Below are 23,679 nucleotides of genomic sequence, written 5' to 3'. Positions count from 1 at the left end.
ATCAGCAGTATAGAGGAGGGTGTGATCAGCAGTAGAGAGGAGGGTGTGATCAGCAGTATAGAGGACGGTGTGATCACCAGTATAGAGGAGTGTGTGTCAATCCTTCTATCTTACCCCTCACTGATTGCTGGATTGTAATTCTCTCTTCTCGTGTTTTCTCTAGATAAAGTTAAACCTGGGAAGTGTCCCGTAGTGTATACATTTGCACCCTGTACTACTCCTGCTCCTAAGCGCTGTGCAGTTGTGACCAGGAATGTCCCGAGGATCAGAAGTGCTGCAAATATGGCTGTCAGATCAAGTGCACCATTCCTGTAAGTACCGTGACCTACCACATTGGAGGGATAAATAATTGTCAGGTTTTCTTGTTCTATGAACAGTATTATCCATTATGTGAAAAAATCTATATAGAGCAGCTCTCCCTCCCTCTCTCCCAGCAGGGAGTCTCAGCACCATCTCATCCCATCACCCAATAGCTGAGTCTATTCTAATGAATCACAGAACTAAATCCCTTTCTCTCTCTGTGAATCTGTATATAAAAAGATGGCAGGTGAAGGTTCTGCTATATATACTCGATACACTGCCACCTGTGGTTGTGGTTGGTACTGCAGCTCAGCCTCATAGTTACATAGTTACATAGTTAGTACGGTCGAAAAATTACATATGTCCATCAAGTTCAACCAGGGAATTAAGGGGTAGGGGTGCGGCGCGATATTGGGGAAGGGATGGGATTTTATATTTCTTCATAAGCATTAATGTTATTTTGTTCCATGAATGTATCTAATCCTGTTTTAAAGCTGATAATTGTTCCTGCTGTGACCAGTTCCTGAGGTAGACCGTTCCATAAATTCACAGTCCTCACGGTAAAGAAGGCGTGTCGCCCCTTTAGACTAAACCTTTTCTTCTCCAGACGGAGGGAGTGCCCCCTCGTCCTTTGGGGGGGTTTAACCTGGAACAGTTTTTCTCCATATTTTTTGTATGGGCCATTTATATACTTATATACGTTTATCATATCCCCCCTTAAACGTCTCTTCTCAAGACTAAACAATTGTAACTCCTTTAATCGCTCCTCATAGATAAGATGTTCCAGGCCCCAATATTAGTTTAGTCGCGCGTCTCTGCACCCTTTCAAGTGAAACAGATTAATCTTTTTGACTCTTATACAAATTTACTGCAGTAGACACAAAAGTCTTCATGCAAGTGATAAAGTTTAAGGCCAAGAACAAATAGAGGGACTTTCCCTCAGCAACCAATCACAGCTGAGCTTTCACTTTATCACAGCTCGTTAGCTGATCTGCGATTGGTTGCTGGCGGAAAATCCCTCTATTTTTTCTCTATCGCAAATTGATAAATCTCACTATATGTATTTTGGTCATTGTCATGTAAAATTATCAGGTTTATGTATTTTATTTATAAGTTTAAAGATGTTTGGAAGAGGACACAACAGAGAGTTAATTATAGGTGAATTATAATTGGTGTTTATTGAATTCCAACTAATCATCTGCTCATATTCCCCCTGTCCGAACAATGAGCTGCTGGTATCTACCAATCCAGCCAATAAGCTACTCATACCCACCTGTCCAGTGTATATACTGTATTCTCTATATATATATCTCATTGTCCTTTCTTCTAGGTATACAAAAAATCCTGAACAACGGACATGGGCACCAAGGAGGATCTGCAGATGGCTCATCATGTACACCGTCCCCTATAATTAGGAATTTGCAACTGTAATAATTCTTCATCTAATAAAAGTATCACCATCCCCATCATTGTCTTGTGACTCCTATCTGGTTCTCTTACACTAATATATATATATATATATATATATATATATATATATATATATACATATATATATATATATATATATACACACTATGTTAATGAGTCTTTCAGGTAGCATTGTTTCATAGTAGTTGGTTCTCATACAATGATGGGACACTGATGACTCCCCCTCTGTAAGGTCAGAGCATTATTCAATGACTCAATGATCCTGATTTATCAAAATGTGTGAGAGCAAAACTGGAGAGATTTTGTTCACAGCGACCAATCATAGCACAGATTTTACTTTACCAAAGCTTTGCTAAGATAAGAAAGATGAGGTGCGATTGGGTGTTCGCTCCGGTTTTTCTCTCAAACATTTTGATGAATCAGGGCCAATGTGATTATTTTGTTGATTCCAAAATCTCATCAAAACTGACTAAAGGACCCAACATCAGAAGTAAGTAGCTGAAAAGCTCATTAATAACTTGACTTTGATTATAATATAGCGGGGGGGAGGGGCACAAACTTCTTTGGTCTCAGGCAGTGGCATATGTAGAAGAAAGGAGGCCCCATAATAAATATCCTAGTGGGCCTCATATTATGGCATCTGATCTTGTCCCGCAGGACAGATGTTACGCCGAGCGCTCCGGGTCCCCGCTCCTCCCCGGAGCGCTCGCTACACTCTCGCTACTGCAGCGCTCCGGTCAGATCCACTGACCCGGTGCGCTGCGATACCGCCTCCAGCCGGGATGCGATTCGCGATGCGGGTGGCGCCCGCTCGCGATGCGCACCCCGGCTCCCGTACCTGACTCGCTCTCCGTCGGTCCTGTCCCGGCGCGCGCGGCCCCGCTCCCTAGGGCGCGCGCGCGCCGGGTCTCTGCGATTTAAAGGGCCACTGCGCCGCTGATTGGCGCAAGTGGTTCTAATTAGTGTGTTCACCTGTGCACTCCCTATGTATACCTCACTTCCCCTGCACTCCCTCGCCGGATCTTGTTGCCATTGTGCCAGTGAAAGCGTTTCCTTGTGTGTTCCTAGCCTGTGTTCCAGACCTCCTGCCGTTGCCCCTGACTACGATCCCTGCTGCCTGCCCCGACCTTCTGCTACGTCCGACCTTGCTTCTGTCTACTCCCTTGTACCGCGCCTATCTTCAGCAGTCAGAGAGGTTGAGCCGTTGCTAGTGGATACGACCTGGTCACTACCGCCGCAGCAAGACCATCCCGCTTTGCGGCGGGCTCTGGTGAACACCAGTAGTGACTTAGAACCGGTCCACTAGCACGGTCCACGCCAATCCCTCTCTGGCACAGAGGATCCACCTCCTGCCAGCCGGCATCGTGACAGTAGATCCGGCCATGGATCCCGCTGAAGTTCCTCTGCCAGTTGTCGCCGACCTCACCACGGTGGTCGCCCAGCAGTCACAACAGATAGCGCAACAAGGCCACCAGCTGTCTCAACTGACCGTGATGCTACAACAGCTACTACCACAGCTTCAGCAATCATCTCCTCCGCCAGCTCCTGCACCTCCTCCGCAGCGAGTGGCCGCTTCAGGCCTACGACTATCCTTGCCGGATAAATTTGATGGGGACTCTAAATTTTGCCGTGGCTTTCTTTCTCAATGTTCCCTGCACTTGGAGATGATGTCGGACCAGTTTCCTACTGAAAGGTCTAAGGTGGCTTTCGTAGTCAGCCTTCTGTCTGGAAAAGCTCTGTCATGGGCCACACCGCTCTGGGACCGCAATGACCCCGTCACTGCCTCTGTACACTCCTTCTTCTCGGAAATTCGAAGTGTCTTTGAGGAACCTGCCCGAGCCTCTTCTGCTGAGACTGCCCTGTTGAACCTGGTCCAGGGTAATTCTTCCGTTGGCGAGTACGCCGTACAATTCCGTACTCTTGCTTCAGAACTATCCTGGAATAATGAGGCCCTCTGCGCGACCTTTAAAAAAGGCCTATCCAGCAACATTAAAGATGTTCTGGCCGCACGAGAAATCCCTGCTAACCTACATGAACTTATTCACCTAGCCACTCGCATTGACATGCGTTTTTCCGAAAGGCGTCAGGAGCTCCGCCAGGATATGGACTTTGTTCGCACGAGGCGTTTTTTCTCCCCGGCTCCTCTCTCCTCTGGTCCCCTGCAATCCGTTCCTGTGCCTCCCGCCGTGGAGGCTATGCAGGTCGACCGGTCTCGCCTGACACCTCAAGAGAGGACACGACGCCGCATGGAGAATCTCTGCCTGTACTGTGCCGGTACCGAACACTTCCTGAAGGATTGTCCTATCCGTCCTCCCCGCCTGGAAAGACGTACGCTGACTCCGCACAAAGGTGAGACAGTCCTTGATGTCAACTCTGCTTCTCCACGTCTTACTGTGCCTGTGCGGATATCGGCCTCTACCTTCTCCTTCTCTACTATGGCCTTCTTGAATTCCGGATCTGCAGGAAATTTTATTTTGGCCTCTCTCATCAACAGGTTCAACATCCCGGTGACCAGTCTCGCCAGACCCCTCTACATCAATTGTGTTAACAATGAAAGATTGGACTGTACCATACGTTTCCGAACGGAGCCCCTCCTTATGTGCATCGGACCTCATCACGAAAAAATTGAGTTTTTGGTCCTCCCCAATTGTACTTCCGAAATTCTCCTTGGACTACCCTGGCTTCAACACCATTCCCCAACCCTGGATTGGTCCAGTGGGGAGATCAAGAGTTGGGGTACCTCTTGTTTCAAGGACTGCCTTAAACCGGTTCCCAGTACTCCTTGCCGTGACCCTGTGGTTTCCCCTGTAACCGGTCTCCCTAAGGCCTATATGGACTTTGCGGATGTATTTTGCAAAAAACAAGCTGAGACTCTACCTCCTCACATGCCTTATGACTGTCCTATTGACCTCCTCCCGGGCACTACTCCACCCCGGGGCAGAATTTATCCTCTCTCCGCCCCAGAGACTCTTGCTATGTCTGAGTACATCCAGGAAAATTTAAAAAAGGGCTTTATCCGCAAATCCTCCTCTCCTGCCGGAGCCGGATTTTTCTTTGTGTCCAAAAAAGATGGCTCCCTACGTCCTTGCATTGACTACCGCGGTCTTAATAAAATCACGGTAAAGAACCGCTACCCTCTACCTCTTATCTCTGAACTCTTTGATCGCCTCCAAGGTGCCCACATCTTTACCAAACTGGACTTAAGAGGTGCTTATAATCTCATCCGCATCAGAGAGGGGGATGAATGGAAAACGGCATTTAACACTAGAGATGGACACTTTGAGTATCTGGTCATGCCCTTTGGCCTGTGCAACGCCCCTGCCGTCTTCCAAGACTTTGTTAATGAAATTTTTCGTGATCTCTTATATTCTTGTGTTGTTGTGTATCTGGACGATATCCTGATTTTTTCTGCCAACCTAGAAGAACACCGCCAGCATGTCCGCATGGTTCTTCAGAGACTTCGTGACAATCAACTTTATGCCAAGATGGAGAAATGTCTGTTTGAATGTCAATCTCTTCCTTTCCTAGGATACTTGGTCTCTGGCCAGGGACTACAAATGGATCCAGACAAACTCTCTGCCGTCTTAGATTGGCCACGCCCCTCCGGACTCCGTGCTATCCAACGTTTTTTGGGGTTCGCCAATTATTACAGACAATTTATTCCACATTTTTCCACCATTGTGGCTCCTATAGTGGCTTTAACCAAAAAGAATGCCAATCCTAAGTCATGGCCTCCTCAAGCGGAAGACGCCTTTAAACAGCTCAAGTCTGCCTTTTCTTCTGCTCCCGTGCTCTCCAGACCTGACCCATCTAAACCCTTCCTATTGGAGGTAGATGCCTCCTCAGTAGGAGCGGGAGCGGTCCTTCTACAAAAAAATTCTTCCGGGCATGCTGTTACTTGTGGTTTTTTTTCTAGGACCTTCTCTCCGGCGGAGAGGAACTACTCCATCGGGGATCGAGAGCTACTAGCCATTAAATTAGCACTTGAGGAATGGAGGCATCTGCTGGAGGGATCAAGATTTCCAGTTATTATTTACACCGATCACAAGAATCTCTCCTATCTCCAGTCTGCCCAACGGCTGAATCCTCGCCAGGCCAGGTGGTCTCTGTTCTTTGCCCGATTTAATTTTGAAATCCACTTTCGGCCTGCCGATAAGAACATTAGGGCCGATGCTCTCTCTCGTTCCTCGGATGCCTCGGAAGTAGAGCTCTCTCCGCAACACATCATTCCTCCTGACTGCCTGATCTCCACTTCTCCAGCCTCCATCAGGCAAACTCCTCCAGGGAAGACCTTCGTCACTCCACGCCAACGCCTCGGAATCCTCAAATGGGGTCACTCCTCCCATCTCGCAGGTCATGCGGGCATCAAGAAATCCGTGCAACTCATCTCTCGTTTCTATTGGTGGCCGACTCTGGAGACGGATGTTGTTGATTTTGTGCGGGCCTGCACTGTCTGTGCCCGGGATAAGACTCCTCGCCAGAAGCCCGCTGGTCTTCTTCATCCTCTGCCTGTCCCCGAACAGCCTTGGTCTCTGATTGGTATGGAATTTATTACAGACTTACCCCCATCCCGTAGCAACACTGTTGTTTGGGTGGTCGTTGATCGATTCTCCAAGATGGCACATTTCATCCCTCTTCCTGGTCTTCCTTCAGCGCCTCAGTTGGCAAAACAATTTTTTGTACACATTTTTCGTCTTCACGGGTTGCCCACGCAGATCGTCTCGGATAGAGGCGTCCAATTCGTGTCAAAATTCTGGAGGGCTCGCTGTAAACAACTCAAGATTAAATTAAACTTTTCTTCTGCTTATCATCCCCAATCCAATGGGCAAGTAGAAAGAATTAACCAGGTCCTGGGTGATTATTTACGGCATTTTGTTTCCTCCCGCCAGGATGACTGGGCAGATCTTCTACCTTGGGCCGAATTCTCGTATAACTTCAGAGTCTCTGAATCTTCTTCCAAATCCCCATTTTTCGTGGTGTACGGCCGTCACCCTCTTCCCCCCCTCCCTACTCCCTTGCCCTCTGGTTTTCCCGCTGTGGATGAAATAACTCGTGATCTTTCCACCATATGGAAAGAGACCCAAAATTCTCTCTTACAGGCTTCATCACGCATGAAGAAGTTTGCTGATAAGAAAAGAAGAGCTCCCCCCATTTTTTCTCCAGGAGACAAGGTATGGCTCTCCGCTAAATATGTCCGCTTCCGTGTTCCTAGCTACAAATTGGGACCACGCTATCTTGGTCCTTTCAAAATTTTGTGCCAGATTAATCCTGTCTCTTACAAACTTCTTCTTCCTCCTTCTCTTCGTATTCCTAATGCCTTTCACGTTTCTCTTCTTAAACCACTCATCATCAACCGTTTCTCTCCCAAACTTGTTTCTCCCACTCCTGTTTCCGGCTCCTCGGACATCTTCTCAGTAAAGGAGATACTGGCCTCCAAGAAGGTCAGAGGGAAAACCTTTTTTTTGGTCGATTGGGAGGGTTGTGGTCCTGAAGAGAGATCCTGGGAACCTGAGGACAATATCCTGGACAAAAGTCTGCTCCTCAGGTTCTCAGGCTCTAAGAAGAGGGGGAGACCCAAGGGGGGGGGGGTACTGTTACGCCGAGCGCTCCGGGTCCCCGCTCCTCCCCGGAGCGCTCGCTACACTCTCGCTACTGCAGCGCTCCGGTCAGATCCACTGACCCGGTGCGCTGCGATACCGCCTCCAGCCGGGATGCGATTCGCGATGCGGGTGGCGCCCGCTGGCGATGCGCACCCCGGCTCCCGTACCTGACTCGCTCTCCGTCGGTCCTGTCCCGGCGCGCGCGGCCCCGCTCCCTAGGGCGCGCGCGCGCCGGGTCTCTGCGATTTAAAGGGCCACTGCGCCGCTGATTGGCGCAAGTGGTTCTAATTAGTGTGTTCACCTGTGCACTCCCTATGTATACCTCACTTCCCCTGCACTCCCTCGCCGGATCTTGTTGCCATTGTGCCAGTGAAAGCGTTTCCTTGTGTGTTCCTAGCCTGTGTTCCAGACCTCCTGCCGTTGCCCCTGACTACGATCCTTGCTGCCTGCCCCGACCTTCTGCTACGTCCGACCTTGCTTCTGTCTACTCCCTTGTACCGCGCCTATCTTCAGCAGTCAGAGAGGTTGAGCCGTTGCTAGTGGATACGACCTGGTCACTACCGCCGCAGCAAGACCATCCCGCTTTGCGGCGGGCTCTGGTGAACACCAGTAGTGACTTAGAACCGGTCCACTAGCACGGTCCACGCCAATCCCTCTCTGGCACAGAGGATCCACCTCCTGCCAGCCGGCATCGTGACAACAGAAAGGTCTGGAGATTATTTTCCCCCTTGCTCTCCATGGCCCACTGGTCATTACCCCCCTCCATTAATTGCTAGCAATGCTGTTCTGCAGTTTCTTATCAATAGAAAAAGGAATGAGACCAACCAGGATGGGTCCCCTTCTCTCCAAGGGCTCCACTAAGGTACGCACACCATTGGTCTGAGGACGACATTATCAGATTACATCACCCCCAAGGGCAACTAAGTCATTTGAGGATGTTCTGTCATGTATTAGACATTGATGGCAGATCAACAATGCATTCCATGTATATCAGGAGTCTGAGGAGTGGAACTATCAGAAAAGTTTGGGTCCCATGAGGATGGCCCTGGGGAAAATTAAAAGTGGGGTTCCATATGCTAAAATATCATACCAACAACAGAGTCACCTACTATATAGTATGGACAGTCCCTATACAAGGATGAGCATTCCCAAAAATACCACTATATATGGCCAAAATTATACTGCTATACTCTAGTAACACCACCATTATCAACAAACAGTGACTACGTAATACAGTGGTCCCTCAAGTTACAATATTAATTGGTTCCAGGACGACCATTGTATGTTTAAACCATTGTATGTTGAGTCCATAACTCTATGGAAACCTGGTAATTGGTTCTGAAGCCACCAAAATGTCATCCATAATAGGAAAAAGTGAGGATTAAAGAAAAATAAGTAGATAACTAATATAGATAAAGCAAATCCTTATATATAAAAGTAATAAAGATCTGCTGGGAGCTGTAATCACTGTCTATGTAGAGGACAGGAGCTTCTTCAGGGTCCTATACAGTACACGCAATGTAACTAAAAAAGTAACATGGAGCCGCCCTCACCTGGTGTCCAAAGGAGCAGCTAACTCTGGTACAGGTAAAGAGTACAGAACATGTAATACCTCCCTGTACTGTAGAGGGCGCTACCAAACATCAGTCAGTGCATACACTTCAGTAATACAGGTAAAGAGTACAGTACAGGGAGGTATTACATGTTCTGTACTCTTTACCTGTATTACTGAAGTGTATGCACTGACTGGTGTCTGGTAGCGCCCCCTACAGTACAGGGAGGTATTACATGTTCTGTACTCTTTACCTGTATTACTGAAGTGTATGCACTGACTGGTGTCTGGTAGATACACCAGTAATACAGGTAAAGAGTACAGAACATGTAATACCTCCCTGTACTGTAGGGGGCGCTACCAGACACCAGTCAGTGCATACACTTCTGTAATACAGGTAAAGAGTACAGAACATGTAATACCTCCCTGTACTGTAGGGGGTGCTACCAGACACCAGTCAGTGCATAAACTTCTGTAATACAGGTAAAGAGTACAGAACATGTAATACCTCCCTGTACTGTAGGGGGCGCTACCAGACACCAGTCAGTGCATACACTTCAGTAATACAAGTAAAGAATACAGAACATGTAATACCTCCCTGTACTGTAGGGGGCGCTACCAGATACCAGTCAGTGCATACACTTCAGTAATACAGGTAAAGATTACAGAACATGTAATACCCCCCTGTACTGTAGGGGGCGCTACCAGACACCAGTCAGTGCATACACTTCTGTAATACAGGTAAAGAGTACAGAACATGTAATACCTCCCTGTACTGTAGGTGGCGCTACCAGACACCAGTTAGTGTATACACTTCAGTAATACAGGTAAAGAGTACAGAACATGTAATACCTCCCTGTACTGTAGGGGGTGCTACCAGACACCAGTCAGTGCATACACTTCAGTAATACAGGTAAAGAGTACAGAACATGTAATACCTCCCTCTACTGTAGGGGGCGCTACCAGACACCAGTCAGTGTATACACTTCAGTAATACAAGGGTGTTACCAGTGAATGCACATTCTGATTGGTCGGTTCTTCCAGCCATTGACACGTTGCACAGATCTGGACTGTCCGTACATTGTTGCTGAGCCTGGTTTCAAGTTACAATGGGCCAGAAAAGACCATTGTATGTTATAACTATTGTATGTTGAGGCCATTGTAAGTTGAGGGATCAGTATAGCATTGTATCCAGGGCCGGATTAAGAGCATCATGGGCCTGGTGCTGAAGATTTTGGTGGGCCTAAAGTTGACACGACACAACAGCTGGGTTGCGGCTATTTGTTGGTGGTAGTGCGATGCCATTTACTTACACTATGTGCAAACAGCATGATACACAGAGTGTGACGTAGGTATGTATTTAATTAAGTTTTTGACTAGCTAGGTAGGTAGCTGGGTAGGTTGTAAGCTTGCTGGGTAAATAGTTAGGTAAGTAGGTAGCTAAGTAGCCATGTAGGCAGCTATCCAGGTACGTAGGTAGGTAGATAGGTAGGTAGGTTGCTAGCTATAATCCCTATCAGGGCCGTTTTTACACATTGGTGGACCCAGTGCAAAACTGTAGAGGAATAGTGGTGCAGTTGCCCGTAACAACCAATCAGATTGCTTCTTGCCTTTTGAGAAATGAAAGAAGTGATCTGATTGGTTGCTATGGGCAACTGAACCAATCTTCCTCTACACAGGTTTTGACAAATCTTCCCCAGATTGTTGATCAATGGGTTTTAAACCCATTCAAGATGCATGTAAAAATGTGTGCATCTTGATCACACAAAAAACAACAACACATTTGTACACGCTGCAAAGATGCTACATGTAAAAGCTCCTACATTGGTAAAAAGGTTTTGACTCACAGGAGACGTCTTCTCTGGTCAGAGTCATCCTCTGTTCTTTTCCATCCGGCTCAAACCATTATGGCAATATCTTCAAGCAATGACTTGTTTCTGCAGAATTGTCAGGCAAACATTTTAGGAGCAGTCGGGCAACCTTGGCACCTCCATAGAAAAACTCCATCTATAGTGCCCAGAAAAGTAATAATGCCCCTTTTGTACCCCCATACATTAGAAGGCAGACCACCACTTAGTAAATAGACCCCCCCATTGGGTAGGCAGGTATGAAAAGCCTGGATTATTGATCCCACTGCGCCAATAATTCCGCCATTAAGTAGGCCCTTCCTCCACCTTAATAGTGCCCCCTCATCTGCAGATTCTCGCTGCTATCAGCTGGTGGTAATGGCTTATGATAGCCCTTTGGGGGGGGGGGGGGCGCTGTCACTGTAAAACACTGTATAAAAATGAATAAACATATTTGGTATCGACTCATGCGTAATTGTCCAAACTATTAAATTATGATGTTTCTGATCCTTCCAATGGATAAGTAAACGAAAAAATTCCAAACGCCAAAATTGCTGATTTTTGGTCACACCATGTCTAAAAAAAAAACGACTAAAAACTGAAGAAATAGTCACATATATGCACAAATGTGGCACCATTAAAAACTAAAGTTAATGGTGCAATAAATATACCAATGTGTGGCGTCTCTGCGCACCGCCGCGTGTCACATGACCTCTCACCTGGCCTGTAAATTCTGTAAAGGGCCGGCCTGCAAGATCTCTTCTTGTGGCGGCGGCCCTTTCATGATAGGATCTCTGTTTAGGGGTGCGGGAAGGGCACTGGGAGCGGCCTATGCAGGGCTGGCACTGGGCCTATTTTCACGTAGGGGCCTGGAGCTGCAGCTCCATCCGCCCCTACGTTAATCCGGCCCTGGGAACGTTCACACGTAGGATTGGATGCACAGGATTTGTAACTGCAGGTTAGACGCGGTGCTCAGCCATTCAATTACATTGAAATCTGCAGCAGAAAATCCTGCGCAATAAATCTGCGTACGTGTGAACATACCTTAAAGGGGTATTCCATCTTTTGAATACATATCCCTTTCACACTTTTACTAGGGAAGGAGTTAATTCACATTTGTTAACTCTTTATGACATTTTATTCACTATTTATAGTCCCCTTAGGAGACTATTAAATAGAATCTTTAAATTTCAAAAAACTGAACAATGGTTTTACATAGGAGCCTGCAATAGAACATGATTGATCAGTGTTATCAGTGCTCCATTACTACAGCCTGCAATAGAACATGATTGATCAGTGTTATCAGTGCTCAATTACTACAGCCTGCAATAGAACATTATTGATCAGTGTTATCAGTGCTCCATTACTACAGCCTGCAATAGAACATGATTGATCAGTGTTATCAGTGCTCAATTACTACAGCCTGCAATAGAACATTATTGATCAGTGTTATCAGTGCTCCATTACTACAGCCTGCAATAGAACATGATTGATCAGTGTTATCAGTGCTCCATTACTACAGCCTGCAATAGAACATGATTGATCAGTGTTATCAGTGCTCCATTACTACAGCCTGCAATAGAACATTATTGATCAGTGTTATCAGTGCTCCATTACTACAGCCTGCAATAGAACATGATTGATCAGTGTTATCAGTGCTCAATTACTACAGCCTGCAATAGAACATTATTGATCAGTGTTATCAGTGCTCCATTACTACAGCCTGCAATAGAACATGATTGATCAGTGTTATCAGTGCTCCATTACTACAGCCTGCAATAGAATATGATTGATCAGTGTTATCAGTGCTCCATTACTACAGCCTGCAATAGAACATTATTGATCAGTGTTATCAGTGCTCCATTACTACAGCCTGCAATAGAACATTATTGATCAGTGTTATCAGTGCTCCATTACTACAGCCTGCAATAGAACATGATTGATCAGTGTTATCAGTGCTCCATTACTACAGCCTGCAATAGAACATTATTGATCAGTGTTATCAGTGCTCCATTACTACAGCCTGCAATAGAACATGATTGATCAGTGTTATCAGTGCTCAATTACTACAGCCTGCAATAGAACATGATTGATCAGTGTTATCAGTGCTCCATTACTACAGCCTGCAATAGAACATGATTGATCAGTGTTATCAGTGCTCCATTACTACAGCCTGCAATAGAACATTATTGATCAGTGTTATCAGTGCTCCATTACTACGGCCTGCAATAGAACATTATTGATCAGTGTTATCAGTGCTCCATTACTACAGCCTGCAATAGAACATTATTGATCAGTGTTATCAGTGCTCCATTACTACAGCCTGCAATAGAACATGATTGATCAGTGTTATCAGTGCTCAATTACTACAGCCTGCAATAGAACATTATTGATCAGTGTTATCAGTGCTCCATTACTACAGCCTGCAATAGAACATGATTGATCAGTGTTATCAGTGCTCCATTACTACAGCCTGCAATAGAACATGATTGATCAGTGTTATCAGCACTCCATTACTACAGCCTGCCATAGAACATTATTGATCAGTATTATCAGCACTCCATTACTACAGCCTGCAATAGAACATTATTGATCCGTGCTATCGGCACTCCATTACTACAGCCTGCTATTAGTAGTAATGCTACTAGAGCAGCATTGATCAGTGTTATCAGCGCTCCAATAACCTCTTAAGGATGCAGGGTGTACCTGTACGCCCTGAGCCCGGTCCCGATGTTTAAAACAGGGTCAACCGGGTCGGTCCTGGCTGCTTTTTATAGCCAGGACCCTGGGCTAATAGCACGCGGCACAGATCGTTGTGCCGTGCGCTATTAACCCTTCAGACACGGCGATCAAAGTTGATCGCCGCATCAAAAAGGAAAGTAAAAGCTTCCCGGCAGCTCAGTCGGGGCTGATCGGGACATCGCGATAAAATCGCGATGTCCCAATCAGCTAGGATGCGAGCGTAGGTCCCCTTGCCTTGCTCCGTCACGTACGATCGGCGATTGATTACTCCAAGCCTGAGCTACAGGCTTGAGCAATCAACCCCCTATATAAGTAGGGGATCATTATAATCGTATGGACCTACAGAATAAAGATAATATGTCATTTTTACTGAAAAATGTACTTTGTAGAAACGGAAGCCACAAAAGTTACAAAGTGACATTTTTTCTTCAATATTGTCGCACAATTAATTTTTTTCTGTTTCCCGTGGATTTTTTGGTAAAATGACTGATGTCCCTGCAAAGTAGAATTGGTGGTGCAAAAAATAAGCATCATATGGAATTTTATGTGCAAAATTGAAAGGGTTACAATTTTTTGAAGGTGATGAGGAAAAAATGAAAATACAAAAATGGAAAAATGCTGAGTCCTTAAGGGGTTAATACAGCCTGCCATAGCACATCATTGATCAGTGTTATCGGTGCTCCATTACTACAGCCTGCCATAGCACAGCAGTGATCAGTGTTATCAGCACTCTATTACTACAGCCTGCCATAGAACAGCATTGATCAGTGTTATCGGCGCTCCATTACTACAGCCTGCCATAACACAGCACTGATCCGTTTTATCAGCGCTCCATTACTACAGCCTGCCAAAGCACAGCATTGATCAGTGTTATCAGCGCTCCAATAACCTCTTAAGGATGCAGGGTGTACCTGTATGCCCTGAGCCCGGTCCCGATGTTTAAAATGGGGTCAACCGGGTCGGTCCTGGCTGCTTTTTATAGCCAGGACCCTGGGCTAATAGCACGCGGCACAGATCGTTGTGCCGTGCGCTATTAACCCTTCAGACACGGCGATCAAAGTTGATCGCCGCATCAAAAAGGAAAGTAAAAGCTTCCCGGCAGCTCAGTCGGGGCTGATCGGGACATCGCGATAAAATCGCGATGTCCCAATCAGCTAGGATGCGAGCGTAGGTCCCCTTGCCTTGCTCCGTCACGTACGATCGGCGATTGATTACTCCAAGCCTGAGCTACAGGCTTGAGCAATCAACCCCCTATATAAGTAGGGGATCATTATAATCGTATGGACCTACAGAATAAAGATAATGTGTCATTTTTACTGAAAAATGTACTTTGTAGAAACGGAAGCCACAAAAGTTACAAAGTGACATTTTTTCTTCAATATTGTCGCACAATTAATTTTTTTTCTGTTTCCCGTGGATTTTTTGGTAAAATGACTGATGTCCCTGCAAAGTAAAATTGGTGGTGCAAAAAATAAGCATCATATGGAATTTTATGTGCAAAATTGAAAGGGTTACAATTTTTTGAAGGTGATGAGGAAAAAATGAAAATACAAAAACGGAAAAATGCTGAGTCCTTAAGGGGTTAATACAGCCTGCCATAGCACATCATTGATCAGTGTTATCGGTGCTCCATTACTACAGCCTGCCATAGCACAGCAGTGATCAGTGTTATCAGCACTCTATTACTACAGCCTGCCATAGAACAGCATTGATCAGTGTTATCGGCGCTCCATTACTACAGCCTGCCATAACACAGCACTGATCCGTTTTATCAACGCTCCATTACTACAGCCTGCCAAAGCACAGCATTGATCAGTGTTATCAGTGCTCCATTACTACAGCCTGAAAAAACACAGCATTGATCAGTGTTATCAGCGCTCCATTACTACAACCTGACATAGCACAGCATTGATCAGTGTTATCAGTGCTCCATTACTACAGCCTGTCAGTGCACAGTATTGATCAGTGTTATCAGCGCTCCATTACTACAGCCTGCCATAGCACAGCATTGATCAGTATTATTGGTGCTCCATTACTACAGCCTGTCATTGCACAGCATTGATCAGTGTTATCAGTGCTCCATTACTACAGCCTGACATATCACAGCATGGATCAGTGTTTTTAGCGCTCCATTACTACAGCCTGCCAAAGCACAGCATTGATCAGTGTTATTGGTACTTCATTACTACAGGCTGCCATAGAACATCACTGTTCAGTGTTATCGATGCTCCATTACTACAGCCTACCAAAAAACTTTATTGTTCAGTGTTATCAGCACTCCATTACCACAGGCTGTCATAGAACAGCATTGATCATTGTAACCAGTGCTACATTACTACAGCCTGCCATAGAACATAATTGTTCAGTGTTATCGGTGCTCCATTACCGATAGCCATAGCACAGCATTAATCAGTATAACTGGTGTTCCATTACTATAGGCTGCCATAGAACAGCATTGATCAGTGTTATCGGTACTCCATTACTACAGCCTGTCATAGCACAGCATTGATCAATGTTATTGGCACTCCATTACTACAGCCTGCTATAGTACAGCATTGATCAGTGTTATCCGCATTCCATTACTACAGCCTGCCATAGCACAGTATTGATCAGTGTTATTGGTGTTCCATTACTACAGCCTGTCATTGCACGGCATTGATCAGTGTTATCAGTGCTCCATTACTACAGCCTGTCATTGCACAGCATTGATCAGTGTTATCAGTGCTCCATCACTACAGCCTGACATATCACAGCATGGATCAGTGTTTTCAGCGCTCCATTACTACAGCCTGCCAAAGCACAGCATTGATCAGTGTTATTGGCACTTCATTACTACAGGCTGCCATAGAACATCACTGTTCAGTGTTATCGATGCTCCATTACTACAGCCTACCAAAAAACTTTATTGTTCAGTGTTATCGGCACTCCATTACCACAGGCTGCCATAGCACAGCATTGATCATTGTAACCAATGCTACATTACTACAGCCTGCCATAGAACATAATTGTTCAGTGTTATCGGTGCTCCATTACCGATAGCCATAGCACAGCATTAATCAGTATAACTGGTGTTCCATTACTATAGGCTGCCATAGAACAGCATTGATCAGTGTTATCGGTACTCCATTACTACAACCTGTCATAGCACAGCATTGATCAGTGTTATTGGTGCTCCATTACTACAGCCTGTCATAGCACAGCATTGATCAGTGTTATTGGCACTCCATTACTACAGCCTGCCATAGTACAGCATTGATCAGTGTTACCGGTACTCCATTACTACAGCCTGCCATAGCACAGCATTGATCAGTGTTATTGGTGCTCCATTACTACAGCCTGTCATTGCACAGCATTGATCAGTGTTATCAGCACTCCATTACTACAGCCTGCCATATCACAGCATTGATCAGTGTTATCCAGGGATGTGGATGCCCAGGAATGACATTTAGCCTTGCTTCAAGAAAGCAGGCCCGACAGAAAACCCAGCGGGGCTCACGTTGTAAGGAGAAGGCTCCTAACTCAAGCCCACGCCATGCCTGGCGGCCCCCAGCTGATTTCAGTAGCTGGGGCCGCTGCTATCAGCTGACATGTGGCGATCACAGCAACCGACTAAACCCTTTAGATTGCCGCTGTCAATGCTGACAGTGGCATCTAAAGGGCCATGTAAATGCTCCCTGCTGGACTAGTAGGGTGGATCGCGGATCACTCCCCCACAGCTGGATCATGGGGGGGGTAGGGGTCGATCCACTGAAGAGGTAGCTGGAGGGCTTACCTAGGAACCATGGCTCTGTCATTGATAGAGCCTGGCTGGACCAGAATATCAATGGAGCGCAGAGCACACAGATCAATTGAGTTCAATAGAACTGCACTGATTTGTATGAGGAGGGGACTAATAGTGTTAAAAAAAAAAGTTTAATAGTTTAAAAGAGACATATTAACCCCTTCCAAACTAAAATTTAAAATCACCCATTTTCGTATAAAAAGAACATAATAAAAATATATTTGGTATTGTCTGAACTATTAAAATATAACATTATATATCCTGTATGGTAAATAACAGAAATGTCAAAAATATACCATATGCCAAAATTGCATTTTTTTCTAACATCATATCTCAGAAAAAAAAAGTAAAAAAAAAAACATTAAAAAGTTAGATCATTACCAAAATTGTACCGATACAAACAACGGATTACGACGCAAAAAATTAGCCCTCATGCAGCCTGTTATACAAAAAAATGAATAAGTTACAGGGGTCATACAATGGCAATTAAAAAATTATTTTTTTAAGTTTCAGGTCGACCTAAAGTATCAAAATAACAGGTCAGTTTGACCATGAGGTAAATGGCGTAAAAAAGAAAACTATCAAATTTGTAAAATTATAATTTTTTTATTTCAATTTCACCAAAGTTTCGGAACATATGTTATGGAAAAATGACATTTTTTTCATTTTAGATGTTGTGATCAACTTTGATTGTGGTATCAAAAAGGTAAAAGGGGTTCTCAGCTGCTGTATGCTACAGAGGAAGTTGTGTAGTTCTTTCCAGTCTGACCACAGTGCTCTCTGCTGACACCTCTGTCTGTGTCAGAAACTGTCCAGAGCAGGAAAGGTTTGCTCTGCACTGCTCTGAACAGTTCCTGACATGGACAGAGGTGTCAGCAGAGAGCACTGTGGTCAGACTGGAAAGAACGACACAACTTCCTCTGGAGCATACAGCAGCCAATAAGTACTGGAAGGATTAAGATTTTTAAATAGAAGTAATATACAAATCTTGTAGTAGCAAGATCCTGTGTCGCTCTCTACACCATCCAATTCCGTTACACCTGCGCACGGACACGCCGGTCCCGCCCTCGGCTTAGTATTAATGCAGAAAATAGGGATTGTCCAGCACTGAGCTTGCGGTTAAAAGCTTGTTCTTTATTTAGAAAATTCACAGAAAACACTTGACAGGGGACAACGGCTGACGCGTTTCACACAAAAGTGCTTAATCGTAGACTAGCAAGTTATACGAATCACACAAGTTAAAATACAAGGACGCCAGGTCACATGACCTGATACGTCACCTTATGTCAAAAAACAAGAAAAAACATGGAAAACCCAGAAAAACTAGAAAACATGGGAAATACAATAAAAGTATCAGAAGACGTGTCATCGCACACAGTTGGGTGGTTTAAATACACTGGTTGTGAAATGTAAGTTACTGGGAATATTGGGAGCAGGTTTCTCCATGTTTTTCATCTCCGGTATCGCCAATCTCCTGGATGTGATTCGCACTTTGCTTCTTTTGGCCATACGACTGTTGCCAGTGGTTACCACCCATCCGGTGCGATGTTCACATCTTATTCTGTTCTTGAATATTCTCAAAGGAGACGATGGACAATGATACTTGATGTTCAAGAAGAGATGTGGACACTAGAAAACAATGGTACATAAATGAGTCTCATGTAAGGGTTAATGTACATTTATCATACAGGTTCGATTCTGGATATATTGCATGAAGCTTGATTTGGTTTTATTTTACTTTATTTTAATTATTTTGTTTTAATATTTTGTTTTATAAACTTCAATCCGTGTATTCCAAAATCCAAGCATAGTCCTGAACTCATTATGTCTCCCTGCCGATTCTTCTATTATTATGTACTATGAATATGTTATCTAGTATATTTGTTTAGGAGATTGTTACATACATGTTATGATCATGTCTAATCTTTTATTCACTCCCCTCGGATATCTAGTGTCCAAAACAAAGATCCAATATGTTTCACGATTGTAAAGCTTCCTTTTCAAGTCTCCCCCTCTGGGACCCAAATTAACCCTCTCTAGACCTGTTAGTTTCAGTGTGCTTGTGTTGCCTGCATGTGCCTCCCGAAAATGTCTGGATAACATAGATCTATTAATACCAATGTTACTAGTATCCGATACGTGTTTCCTAAATCTTGTTTTAATGTATTGCCCGTGCAGCCCACGTATTGTAGGTTGCATTGAGTGCAAGTAGCTACATAAACCCCATTTTTCGTGTTGCAGTTAACCCCTTCATGACCCAGCCCATTTTCACCTTCATGACCTGGGCATTTTTTGAAAATCTGACCACTGTCACTTTAAACATTAATAACTTTGGAATGCTTTTACTTATCATTCTGATTCCGAGATAGTTTTTTCGTGACATATTCTACTTTATGTTATCGGTAAAATTTCACTGATATTTGTATCCTTTCTTGGTAAAAAATCTTGGTAAAAATTTCATGAAAATTGTGAAAATTTTGCATTTTTCTAACTTTGAAAGTCTCTGCTTGAAAGGAAAATGGATATTCCAAATAAATTACATATTGATTCACATATACAATATGTCTACTTTGTGTTTGCATTAAAAAATTGACAAGTTTTTACTTTTGGAAGAAACCAGAGGGCTTCAAAATTCCGCAGCAATTTTCCAATTTTTCTCAAGATTTTCAAAATCGTAATTTTTCAGGGCCCAGTTCAGGTTGGAAGTGGATTTTAAGGATCTTCATATTAAAAATACCCCATAAATGACCCCATTATAAAAACTGCACCCCCCAAAGTATTCAAAATGACATTCAGTAAGTGTTTTAACCCTTTAGGTGTTTCACAGGAATAGCAGCAAAGTGAAGGAGAAAATTCTAAATCTTCATTTTTTACACTCGCATTTTCTTGTAGACCCAATTTTTGAATTTTTACAAGGGGTAAAAGGAGAGAAATCACCCTAAAATTTGTAACCCAATTTCTCTCGAGTAAGGAAATACCTCATATGCGTATGTCAAGTGTTCGGCGGGCGCAGTAGAGGGCTCAGAAGGGAAGGAGCAACAATGGGATTTTGGAGAGTGAGTTTTTCTGAAAGGGTTTTTGGGGGGCATGTCCCATTTAGGAAGCCCCTATGGTGCCAGAACAGTGGACCCCCCACATGTGACCCCATTTTGGAAACTATACCCCTCATGGAATTTAATAAGGGGTGCAGTGAGCATTTACACCCCACTGGCGTTTGACAGATATTTGAAACAGTGGACTGTGCAAATCAAAAATTGTATTTTTCATTTTCACAGACCACTCTTCCAAAAATCTGTCATACACCAGTGGGGTATAAATGCTCACTGCACCCCTTATTAAATTCCGTGAGGGGTGTAGTTTCCAAAATGGGGTCACATGTGGATATTTATTGTTTTGCGTTTGTCAGAACTGCTGTAACAATCAGCCACCCCTGTGCAAATCACCTCAAATGTACATGGCGCACTCTCCCTTCTGGGCCTTGTTGTGCGCCCCCAGAGCACTTTGCGCCCACATATGGGGTATCTCCGTAGTCGGGAGAAATTGCGTTACAAATTTAGAGGGTCTTTTTTCCCTTTTACCTCTTGTGAAAATGAAAAGTATAGGGCAAGACCAGCATGTCAGTGTAAAAAATTAATTTTTTTACACTAACATGCTGGTGTAGACCCCAACTTCACCTTTTCATAAGGGGTTAAAGAAGAAAAAGCCCCCCAAAATTTGTAAGGCAATTTCTCCCGAGTACAGCGATACCCCATATGTGTCCCAAAACTGTTGCCCTGAAATACGACAGGGCTCCAAAGTGAGAGAGCGCCATGCGCATTTGAGGCCTGAATTAGGGATTTGCATAGGGGTGGACATAGGGGTATTCTACGCCAGTGATTCCCAAACAGGGTGCCTCCAGCTGTTGCAAAACTCCCAGCATGCCTGGACAGTCAATGGCTGTCCGGCAATACTGGGAGTTATTATTTTGCAACAGCTGGAGGCTCCGTTTTGGAAACAGTAGCGTACCAGACGTTTTTCATTTTTTGGGGGGAGGGGGGCTGTGTAGGGGTATGTGCATATGTAGTGTTTTTTACTTTTTATTTTAGGTTAGTGTAGTGTAGTGTTTTTAGGGTACAGTCACATGGGCAGAGGTTCACAGCAAGTTTGCCGCTGTAAGTTTGAGCTATTTGCGCCATCTCAAACTTGCAGCACTCACTGTAAACCTCCGCCCATGTGAGTGTACCCTGTACATTCACATTGGGGGGAGGGGGCAAACCTCCAGCTGTTGCAAACTCCGAGCATGCCCTTTGGCTGTCCGTGCATGCTGGGAGTTGTAGTTTTGCAACAGCTGGAGGGACACTGGTTTGGAAACACTAAGTTAAGTAATAAACTTTCAAGTGTTTTGCAACCAAACTTAGTGTTTCCAAACCAGTGTGCCTCCAGCTGTTGCAAAACTACAACTCCCAGCATGCATGGTCTGTCAGTGCATGCTGGGAGTTATAGTTTTGCAACAATTGCAACAGCTGGAGGCACTGAGGTAGGAAACGGACAATGTTTCCCAACTAGTGTGCCTCCAGTTGTTGCAAAACTACAACTCCCAGCATGCCCAGACTGCCAAGGCATGCTGGAAGTTGTAGTTCGGCAATATCTGAAGGATCAGATGTTGCCGAACTACAACTTCCAGCATGCTTGGGCAGTCTGGGCATGCTGGGAGTTGTAGTTTTGCAACATCTGGAGGTCCACAGTTTGGAGACCACTGTATAATGGTCTCCAATCTGTGCTCTTCCAGATGTTAGAGAACTACAACTCCCAGCATGCCTGGACAGACTGAGCATGCTGAGATTTGTAGTTTTGCAACACCTGGAAGAGCACAGATTGGAGACCATTATACAGTGGTCTCCAAACTGTGGACCTCCAGATGTTGCAAAACTACAACTCCCAGCATGCCCAGAAAGCCAAAGGCTGTCTGGGCATGCTGGGAGTTGCAGTTTTGAAACTCTCAGAGGCAGCAGTGAGATCGCTTTACGGCGATCTCACTGCTGCCAATGAAGATGCCGCACTGCTGCCGGAAACTCACCTCCGGGACGCAGCGCAGCCGGGACCGCATGGAGGACGCCGGGACCGCTCGGACGGGTAAGTGACGCCGGGGGACGGGTCAGGGACACTTAGCAGAGCGGTGTGTGTCCTGATCCCCGTGATCGGAACTCACACACCGCGCTGCTAAGTATTCTGATAGCGAAACGCTGCTATCAGCTAGTCAGATTTGACCAGCTGATAGCAGCGATCGCTGGGGGGTGGGGGTGGGGGACGAAACCCCCCGTGGTCGCACGGTAAGATGGCTGGATATCAGTGATAGCCACCATCTTTCCGGGCGCTGCGGGATGCCGCGAGTAGCGGCAGTAATGTCCATGACGTACCTGTATGTCATGGGTCGGGAACACCTTGCCACCCATGACGTACAGGTATGTCATAGGTCGGGAAGGGGTTAAAGGGTACCTCTCATCAAAAAAACTTTTGATATATAATAGATTAATGTATGCAGAATAACTTTACAATTGCATGTTATTAAAAAATCTGCTTCTTTCTATTTAATTTTCCACTTTGAAGAAATGACCACTAGGGGTCTCCCTACCAGTCCTGGCAGCAAGCATTTCAGACTCATGCTGGAGTCCTAAACACTACGAGCTGCCAGTCTGCTTTGTTCACAAAGGAGAACACTCAGAGCTGCCAGCCTGCTTTGTTCACAGCCTATTTGGCTGTGAACAAAGCAGGCTGGCAGCTCTGAGTGTTTAGGACTCCAGCATGAGGCAGAAATGTTTGCTGACCGGACTGATCAGGAAAAATACAATAGAAAGAAGCATATTTGTCATTAACATCCTATTGGAAAGTTATTCAGCATTCATTAATCTAAAATATATCAAAACGTTTATTTGCTGAGAGGTCCCCTTTAATGTAGCTCTGGATAGTATGGGGGGGTTTCCTGTGTAGGATGATATGACCTGTTTAGTGATGTCCATGTAATTACGTTAGACATTTACTGTGTCCGCCTTTGTAGTTAAAAAGAAACTGTTCTAATGACAGTTTCCTGAAAACGGCCAACAAAGAGTTAATGGACAGGTTTAAGGACCGGGGATATTCCACCCCAGTACTTGAAAGGGCTTGTAACAGAGTGGTGGGCATCAGCAGGACGGAATTGGGGACATTTTCCAGGAGAAACGAAACCACTAAGGAAGAATTTAACCCCCTCACAAATGCAGGGAATACAGGCACTAGGAATAAGAGCAAAAATAACAACAAAAATAAACATAAACCTTTCTTTGTCACACCGTACAGTATGCAGTTCGGTAAAATTAAACATATTATTGAGAAATATATTCCAGTGCTTGAAACAGATCCCATTCTGAAAGAAATCATATCAGATGGGATAGTTGTGGTATCAAAGGTCCC

General features: G+C 44.8%; 1 protein-coding gene across 6 annotated transcripts in view; it reads right to left on the bottom strand.

Annotated features, from left to right (window-relative positions):
- The window catches only part of LOC130361114 (whey acidic protein-like), a 296,171-nt gene that overhangs the window by 110,244 nt on the left and 162,248 nt on the right, over positions 1-23,679 (bottom strand). Inside the window, exon 1 of one of the 6 annotated variants that reach the window (XM_056563695.1) lies at positions 10,731-10,820. The exons of 4 other annotated variants lie outside the window; for them this stretch is intronic. The gene's annotated coding sequence lies outside the window, so the exon portion shown is untranslated. Of the gene's footprint in view, positions 1-1,573; positions 1,664-10,730; positions 10,821-23,679 lie in introns of those variants that run through there. One more of the 6 variants, XM_056563692.1, reaches the window with a different exon arrangement.

The sequence above is a fragment of the Hyla sarda genome, chromosome 3 (genome assembly GCF_029499605.1).
Source record: "Hyla sarda isolate aHylSar1 chromosome 3, aHylSar1.hap1, whole genome shotgun sequence".
Lineage (NCBI taxonomy): Eukaryota > Metazoa > Chordata > Amphibia > Anura > Hylidae > Hyla > Hyla sarda.
This window is presented reverse-complemented; position numbering and strand designations above follow the sequence as displayed.